Source organism: Vigna unguiculata, chromosome 9 (genome assembly GCF_037176805.1).
Source record: "Vigna unguiculata cultivar grain cowpea cultivar isolate G323 ecotype 2 chromosome 9, ASM3717680v1, whole genome shotgun sequence".
NCBI classification, from domain to species: domain Eukaryota; kingdom Viridiplantae; phylum Streptophyta; class Magnoliopsida; order Fabales; family Fabaceae; genus Vigna; species Vigna unguiculata.
The window spans coordinates 27,766,176-27,774,595 of NC_140800.1; the positions used below are offsets into that span (position 1 = coordinate 27,766,176).

Consider the following 8,420-nt stretch of genomic DNA (forward strand, 5'->3'; position numbering starts at 1 on the left):
TTATAAAAATACATATTGCACTAATGTTTTAATTCCTTACAATAATATATAAATATGTTTTTCCTAAAGTAGTTTCATTGTGCAACGTCCCAATTTTAGCAGCTTAAAACAAAGAAATTAGGATGTTCCACCCTAGTGTTCAAAATATACAAACAAATCTATAAAGTATATTAATACAGTCTTATAAACGATTAGACTATATAAATGTACCAATTATACATACCAAACATTTCTAACTCTAAACACAAGCTAACCACTTACAACAACTTCCCACTAAGACCTTCTTCCGACCTAAAAGATGACTCCTCAACCTCTAGAGGTGTCTCTGAAACTGCAACCACCACTGCTCCCACCGAATAGGTGATCATCGCAAAAGGAAAACATACAATACAAGACAAAAACACAGTAGAAGGGTAAGCTAATGACTTTTAAAGAATTATCTTAAAGCATATAATATTGATATATATAACAACAATAGACAAGTAGATATTAACATACCTATATTTATAACTATGACTCAACTAATCCGGATACCTGCATTGAGGTCAGATGTAGTCAGTTATGCACTTGTAATGGCATCTCATGCTCTATAGAGCAACAGATTAATAGTGAAAACTCTACCACATACAAGGTCAGTCCGTTAACACCTATGGTAAGGAAAAACCCCTAGGCTAGGACCTCCTGCTCCCCTCACCACATACCCCATTCCTCTCTACTTGATAATTTGAATGGTTATTAGAGTGTCAGGATAACTGCCAAGACAATCCCTACCTCAATGCCTACACTACCACAATCACTACTTATCCTCTTTGGGTTAGCATAAACCAATCTCAACTCAGTCTCATATATATAAACAATCTCATATCATATACTCATCATTCATAATAATTGCAAAGCTTCTATAATCACAAAAAATACCATTCAAATCACTCAAGAATGCAAGTTTCAAGTCTGTACTTACTCGCCCAGCTAGTAGCACTCGCCCAGCCACTGGCCTATGCTCGCCCAACGAGTAGCACTCAACCAGCCACTAGTCCAAGTCTGGAAGTTCCTGATTGGAAATTCTCCCAGTGAGTATTACTCGTTCAGCGAGTTTGTGAATCTACATAATTCTACAGATAAGTGATCTGTATAATTCTGCAGATCAACAAATTCACCCAATGAGTAAGCAAATCTGCACAAGTATGTAGAAATTGATTTAAGCAAAATTATACATATTCATCCAATCCATATAACTCTAAAACCTCTACAAAGACCATTCGAGTATCAAACATCAATTATATCAAAATATTCACACCAATTGTATCCAATTGTACCTATAACATATAATTATTCTCGAACAACATATAAAACTTGTATTTATCGTTTTCAAACATCACAACCTAGTTCACATATCAAACACATCAGTCAATTACAAAATAATCATATATTAACATTCCTAAAAGTTTTGTGAGATATGATAGATATTATCTTCCCTTATTTAAACGACTAAAACATTTAATTTTTTTTATCTATAACAAGAACAACAACTACAAAAATATCTTTAATTAATGAAATAATTAGTCACTACAATGACCAATTTAACTATCAATTTATAAACTAAAAATTTAACTATAGTCTATAATTACGAAATTAATTTCTAAACATAATTTTTATCATAAAATTAGTCACTTTTTAATAATTTTCTTGCAGTGAACGTTAAATATTTTTCTTAACTTCTGCCTCTTTCAATATATTCTTTACATTTTTCAAATAAAAGTGTACTATTTTTCTATAAAAGTGAGATGAGTTTTACAATATAACATATGCCAAATTGATAATAAAAATGTGAATGTTGGACGATAGATGCACAAATTCTAAAATTAATATATATATATATATATATATATATATATATATATATATATTAATTTAAAAGGATTAAATATGTTTTTGGTGCCTTAATTTTTACGATAATATTTAAGTTGTTTACATTATTTGACATATTTTCGCTTCAATGTTAGTTGCAAGACGTGTTTGAAACGTCAAATAAACTTAACAAAATTTGGTTAAAAGGTACTAAATTCACACATTTATAAAAAATAATTGAGTAAATTGGTTCAAAGTTTTAAAGGAAGACTAATTCTAATTAACATTGTGTAACATGCGGTGATGAGTTGGGAAAAGAAGGAGAATTAGTTAGACCTTTGGGACACGTGGAGAAAGATCCCTTAGTGGGTGGACAAAGGAAAAGTTTGAGGAAAAAGACAAAGAATAGTATATACAAAAAGATTTTGTGGCATAGTGGAGCATGAGTGATATATGTGTCTTTTTTCCCCTACCTTTGAGTGTTTTTCTAGAATTCTCTGTCCCTTCCTGATTATTCCTTATTCTTTTCCAGATCCATACTCTAGTGGGATTTACTTCTTGCTGATGCTATTTTACAACCTGATATAACCATTGATGTTGAACCTTGACTTTCCTAAACAATAAAATTCCACTTGAATTATCATTTGTTATTTTTCTCTATTGTTGGGTTGTGGTACTATTACATTGTTTGCTCTTTGTTAGCTTTATTACACATTGAAGTTAAAAAAAAACATATTTAACGTGATTTAAAAGAAGTAAATTATATTTTGAAAAAGTTAAATTATGTTAGTGTATTTGAAATGTTAAATAAATTTAAAAAAATTTGGTTAAAAATACTAAATTTACTTATTTATAAAAACAAATGACTAAATTAGTTCGGTCTAAAATTTTAAAATTTTAAAAGGAAACTAATTTCATCAAAGAAAACATATTTAACGTGATTTAAAGAAGTAAAATATATTTTGGAAAAGTCAAATTTAAAAAATTTAATCATTAAATATTAGTTGAAATAAGGTCCTTCGTTGCTTATAAAATATATTTTTTTCTTGTGGCCTTCGTTGTGTTGACTTCTTAGTCAAGGGGTGGTTGCACGTTAATCCTATCATTGAATTACAATTTCTGAAGGATATCATCTTTTCCATTTTCATTTTTTGAGTTAAGACTTTGGAAATGGCTGAAGCTGTTCTTGAATTAGTGCTTGAAAATTTGAGTTCTCTTGTTGGGAAAGAGCTGGCACTTTTTTTGGGTTTCCATGATGACTTGGAAAGACTTGCCAGTTTATTGACTACCATCAAGGCAACTCTCGAAGATGCTGAGCACAAACAATTCTCAGACGTAGCTATACAGATTTGGCTTCAAAAGCTGAAAGATGCAGCTCTCACTTTGGATGACATCATGGACGAGTGTGGCTGTGAACTTCTGGGGATGGAGTTCCAAAGAATCAGGGGTGTATCAAATAAGGTACAAATCTTTGGTTCATTATCCTCTTTTAATCCCAAACACGTTGCTTTTCGTTACAAAATTGCCAAGAAAATGAGAAGGATAAGTAAGAGGTTAGAAGAAATTGGTGAAGAAAGGACTAAGTTTCATTTCACAGAGACGGTCTCCGAGAGAAGTGGAGACAGTGATTGGCGCCAAACCACCTCGTTTATCACTGAACCGCAGGTGTATGGAAGGGAAGAAGATAAGGATCAGATTATAAACTTTTTGGTTGGTGTTGCTTTTCGTTCTGAGAATTTATCCGTATATCCGATCTTGGGTCTAGGTGGACTAGGAAAAACAACTCTTGCTCAACTCATTTTCAATCATGAGAGGGTGGTCAACCACTTTGAGCTAAGAATTTGGGTTTGTGTCTCTGATGATTTCAGTTTGACGAGGATAACAAAGGCTATCATTGAAGCAGTTACCCAGCGTAGCTGTGACGATTTGGATCTAGAACCACTTCAAAGAATGCTTCAAGATCTCCTTCGAAGTAAAAGATATTTACTTGTTTTAGATGATGTGTGGGATGATAAGCAAGAAAATTGGCAGAAGTTGAAATCTGTTTTAGCTTGTGGGACGATGGGTGCTTCCATTCTGGTCACCACTCGTCTTTCAAAGGTTGCTGCAATTATGGGAACAATACCTCCTCATGCACTGTCAGAGTTACCAGATAGTTATTGTTGGGAATTGTTTAGGAGTCGAGCCTTCGGAGCAAATGAGGTTGAACCAGAAGAGCTAGTGTTTATAGGGAAAGAGATAGTAAAGAAATGCAGGGGAGTGCCTCTTGCAGCAAAAGCACTGGGAGGTCTTTTACGCTTCAAAAGAGAGGAAAAGGAGTGGCTCAACGTTAAGGAGAACAACCTGTGGAGTTTACCCCAAGATGAAGACTCTATAATGCCTGCCTTGAGATTAAGTTACTTGAACTTGCCCATAAAACTCAGGACATGTTTTGCTTATTGTGCGATATTTCCTAAAGATGAAATAATAAAAAAGGAAAATCTGATTGAACTGTGGATGACTAATGGATTTATTTCATCCAGTGAAATATTAAATGCTGAAGATGTGGGTGAAAGTGTGTGGAATGAATTGTACTGGAGATCATTTTTTCAAGATATCAAGACAGATGAGTGTGGGAAAGTTAAAAGTTTCAAGATACATGATCTTGTCCATGATCTTGCACAATTTGTTGCAATAGATGTTTGCTGCGTTTCAAAACAAAATCATGTAACTACTTTGTCTGAAAGAATCCACCATCTCTCAATTTATGGAAAGGATTCAATCCCGTTACATCAAGTCAATTCTTTGAGGACCTATATAAAACCGTCACAACGCAATTATTTCGGCCAAATTTGTGATGATGTATTGAAATGTCATTCTTTGCGGGTTCTTCACTACGAACGGTGGGAACCATTTATCCCATCTTCAATTGGTCATTTAAAACACCTAAGGTATCTAAACCTTTCTTTGGGAAAATTCCAAACTCTTCCAATATCAGTATGTAAATTATGGAATTTGCAGATATTGAAATTAGACTATTGTAAACATCTCCGAAAGTTGCCTGACAATTTGGTAGGCTTAAAAGGTCTACAACAACTATCTTTGAAAGGTTGTTTCTCCTTGTCAAGGTTGCCTCCTCATGTAGGGAATTTGACATCCTTAAGGATTTTAAACATGTACATTGTTGGCAAGCAAAGAGGGTCACTTCTGGCTGAACTGGGACCACTGAAGCTTAAAGGAGACCTTTTAATCAAGCATATGGGTAAAGTGAAAAGTGTAAAGGATGCCAAAGAAGCCAATATGTTTGGTAAGAAACTAAATAAGTTGCGGTTATCATGGGACAGATATGACGAAGAATTGGAATTACAAGAAAATGTTGAGGAGATTCTTGAAGTGCTTCAACCTGATCCCAAACAACTTGAGAGGGTGACGGTGGATGGATATAAAGGTGCTTATTTCCCACAGTGGATGTCCAGTTCTTCTCTCCATCTCTTAAACTTTTTGGAGCTCAATGACTGTGGAAGCTGTTTGAAACTTCCACAGCTGGGAAAACTGCCTTCTCTAAAGATTATTTGTTTGCGTAACATTAGTAATGTAAAATACCTATATGAGGAGTCTGATGATGGTGGGGTAGTTTTCATGTCTTTAGAACTTCTGACATTAAGGCATCTGCCAAACCTGACAAGGATATCAAGGGAGGGTGGGGAAAACATGTTCCCTCACCTTTCTACACTTGAAATCATTGAATGTCCTAAACTACTGAATGTATCAGCAGGTTTTGAATGTTTTACCTGTGTTAAGGATTTGTTGATCACAGGTTGCAGAGAAAAGGTTGAAGGCGTGAATGAGGCTTTACGACATATGACTGCCCTGAGGAAGTTAACCTTAGATGATCTTCCTAACCTTGAATCCTTGCCTCATTGCTTAGGAAACCTTTCCTTACTTCACGATTTAACCATCCACAACTGTTCCAAGTTGAGGTGTCTTCCAACCTGCCTAAGCCGCAGTTTGCAATATTTGACAATTTCTGGTTACACTCACCCTGAGTTAAAGAAACGATGTGAGAAAGAAAAAGGAGAAGATTGGCCAACAATAGCTCATATTCCCCATTTAGATCTTTCCACGTGGAGGTGAATATCATGATTGCTTCTGATTAAGGTGCATTCTGGGTCCTATCCCGTCCTATATTTTCTTATAGTTTACCACATGTAGCTCTACAATGCTAAGTTATTCTAACTTGTTTTTCGGACCCTTTTGGTGTTTTTATCAATGCAGAAAGAAAGTGGAGTAAGAAAGTGGATGATGAAGTGACACTGGGTTTAATATTCAATCCATTCCTGAGCACCATAACAAGGCTTCTTTCTCCTAAACGCTTATAATGTATTTCCTAAAAAAACAGTGTGCCATTTATGCACTGCGTATTGAATAAAATTCATGAACTTCTTGGTTTCAATGAATGTATTTGACAATGAAGTATGATTAAGAAAACGTCTATTATTTACACGAAAACGATAAATAGTTAATGTGTAAAATTTTCTCATAAGAGAAGAAAAAAAATCAAACATGTCATATTAGTCAAACATGTCAGTTTATCATCGTGACACATGTCGTGATTGTAGGCTACCACGTGACACGATGGTAAATTGACACATGATAATTTTTAAATTTTTTGAATCTTTTTAGATAATTGAAGTACTAAATTGAATAAACCAAAAATATGAAAATCAAATTGAACTTAACCAAAAAATTAGGATTCTAAATCAGTAATTATACGTTTAAAATATAATAAAGTTAGCATTGTATTTTCTTCTTGCTGTAGGGTATTTGGTCTTCTGTTTATATGCTTGACTTGGTTCTGTGGCATTTTGTCTAGTTGTGGTTGAATTCAATATTTTCAGTGTCTATGAAAACAAATTCTATACAAGTCTTATTTCTTTCAATGAAATCCAAATTTTTTGGTAACTTTCTCTATAATGTTAGTTAGTTTGAACCCTTTTATCCTTCTTTTTCTTCTCATCATTCTTCTTTTTCCTTCTTGGTTATGCGACAATGACGGCCACCACTGTCTCTGGTGATACTTTCAGCCACAACTAATGAGATATATGGAGGTAAAGGGAGTTCCAGATTCTCATTAGTCTTTTTCTGGTACTGAATTAAAAAATAAAAAAATAAAGCAAATCAAACTAAGTATGTTTAGAAAAAGTCTAGATCACCTTTAGCAAAGATTTTTTCAATTTTAATGCACAGACGGAATTTCAAGGATGAGTATCTAAACTGATTTCAAGAAAAAGCATCCTAATAAGAATGACAAAAGACCAAAGTCTTTGAGCTCATCACATGTTTGAATCTCATTGCTTAAAATATTGGTCAAAATAATTAATTTGGTGAGTTGTCATAAGTTCTGTGTGGATAAAACACCCTTACCTTTAATAGTTGTTTTCATGAAAAAGTAATAAATGACAGATGATGGAAGGAAGAATAGAGAATAGAGAAACTTGTAGATTCATGGGGACAGATGAAATGCAAGAAAAAGAGGTTACATTCATGAAATCGTGCCTTGTCCATTGTTGGTTAAGTATAGAAAGCTTACAAGAAGCAAGGAGAATGAGCAACATGAAGAAAAACCCAAATCGTGACAAATGGGCGTTACTCCTATCTATTTATAGTTAGTTGAGAAAGTAACAAATGGTAAGTAGAAGAAATATCTAAAACTAGACGAAAATCTAAGTTCATCCATCTTAGAGGGAAGTTACTAGAGATATTGGTTATTATTTTCCACAAAATATGTTATAGTCGGTTAAAGTAGGATTTGCTTTAAAAGAAGAGAAATAAAGTATGATATTTGCTTACGATGTTGTGTCCGAGGAATTAGATGCTGGTTAAGGATTCTGTTCACGTGAAAGGAGCAACGGACATGAGTTGTGGTGGGTGAAGAACATATATAATGCATCGAAAAGGGAACGTGTTGTGGTAACCGCTGGAGAGTGTTGATTGTGGACAAAAAGTTTCAGAACACAAGGACTGTAAGGCTCGAAAGAGAGGAAATGGGACGGTGATGAAGATCACAATTATGAGGTTGCAATTTGTGTCCCAAGTGTGGTTAATATGTATGAGAGATTTTCAATGTTTTTAAACTATAATATATAATAGGCTAAAATCTTATTTTAATCCTCTCTTACTTATAAAAAATTTAATTAAATATTAATTTTTATTTAATTCAATTTAGTCTTTTAAAATTAATTCGACTAAATCTATGTTAAATTGACTTAAATTTTGGTTGAATATTTAAATAAAAAATTAAAAGTATAAATTGAATTAAATAAAAATTAGATATTTAATATAATTTTGTTTATAAGAATTAGAGGACTAAAATAGGATTTTAACCCGTTTAATATAATATAGAACACGGTCTAATAAAGCTCATTCAATATTATTAGTTTAGAGTTACCGAATAATATTAATAGAGATATTTGTTGGTCTCGTTACCTCAAATTAAATTAATATATGATTAAATCTAGGTAGTTTGATTATATGATATATGACTATCATAAATATCCTTTTATACCATATATCAAAAGAATATATGGTTAACT

At 33.2% G+C, this 8,420-nt stretch overlaps 1 long non-coding RNA gene and 1 pseudogene across 1 annotated transcript; one reads left to right on the forward strand and one right to left on the reverse strand.

Annotated features, from left to right (window-relative positions):
* LOC146883842 (uncharacterized) lies at positions 1-7,926 on the reverse strand. Its single transcript, XR_014984734.1, has 4 exons — positions 7,678-7,926; positions 962-1,174; positions 499-534; positions 1-343 (listed from the first exon to the last, which is right to left on the reverse strand). It is a non-coding gene; the product is annotated as an uncharacterized LOC146883842 (long non-coding RNA).
* On the forward strand, positions 2,906-5,985 carry LOC114162332 (disease resistance protein RGA2 pseudogene; annotated as a pseudogene).
* Positions 7,927-8,420: the final 494 nt, after the last annotated feature.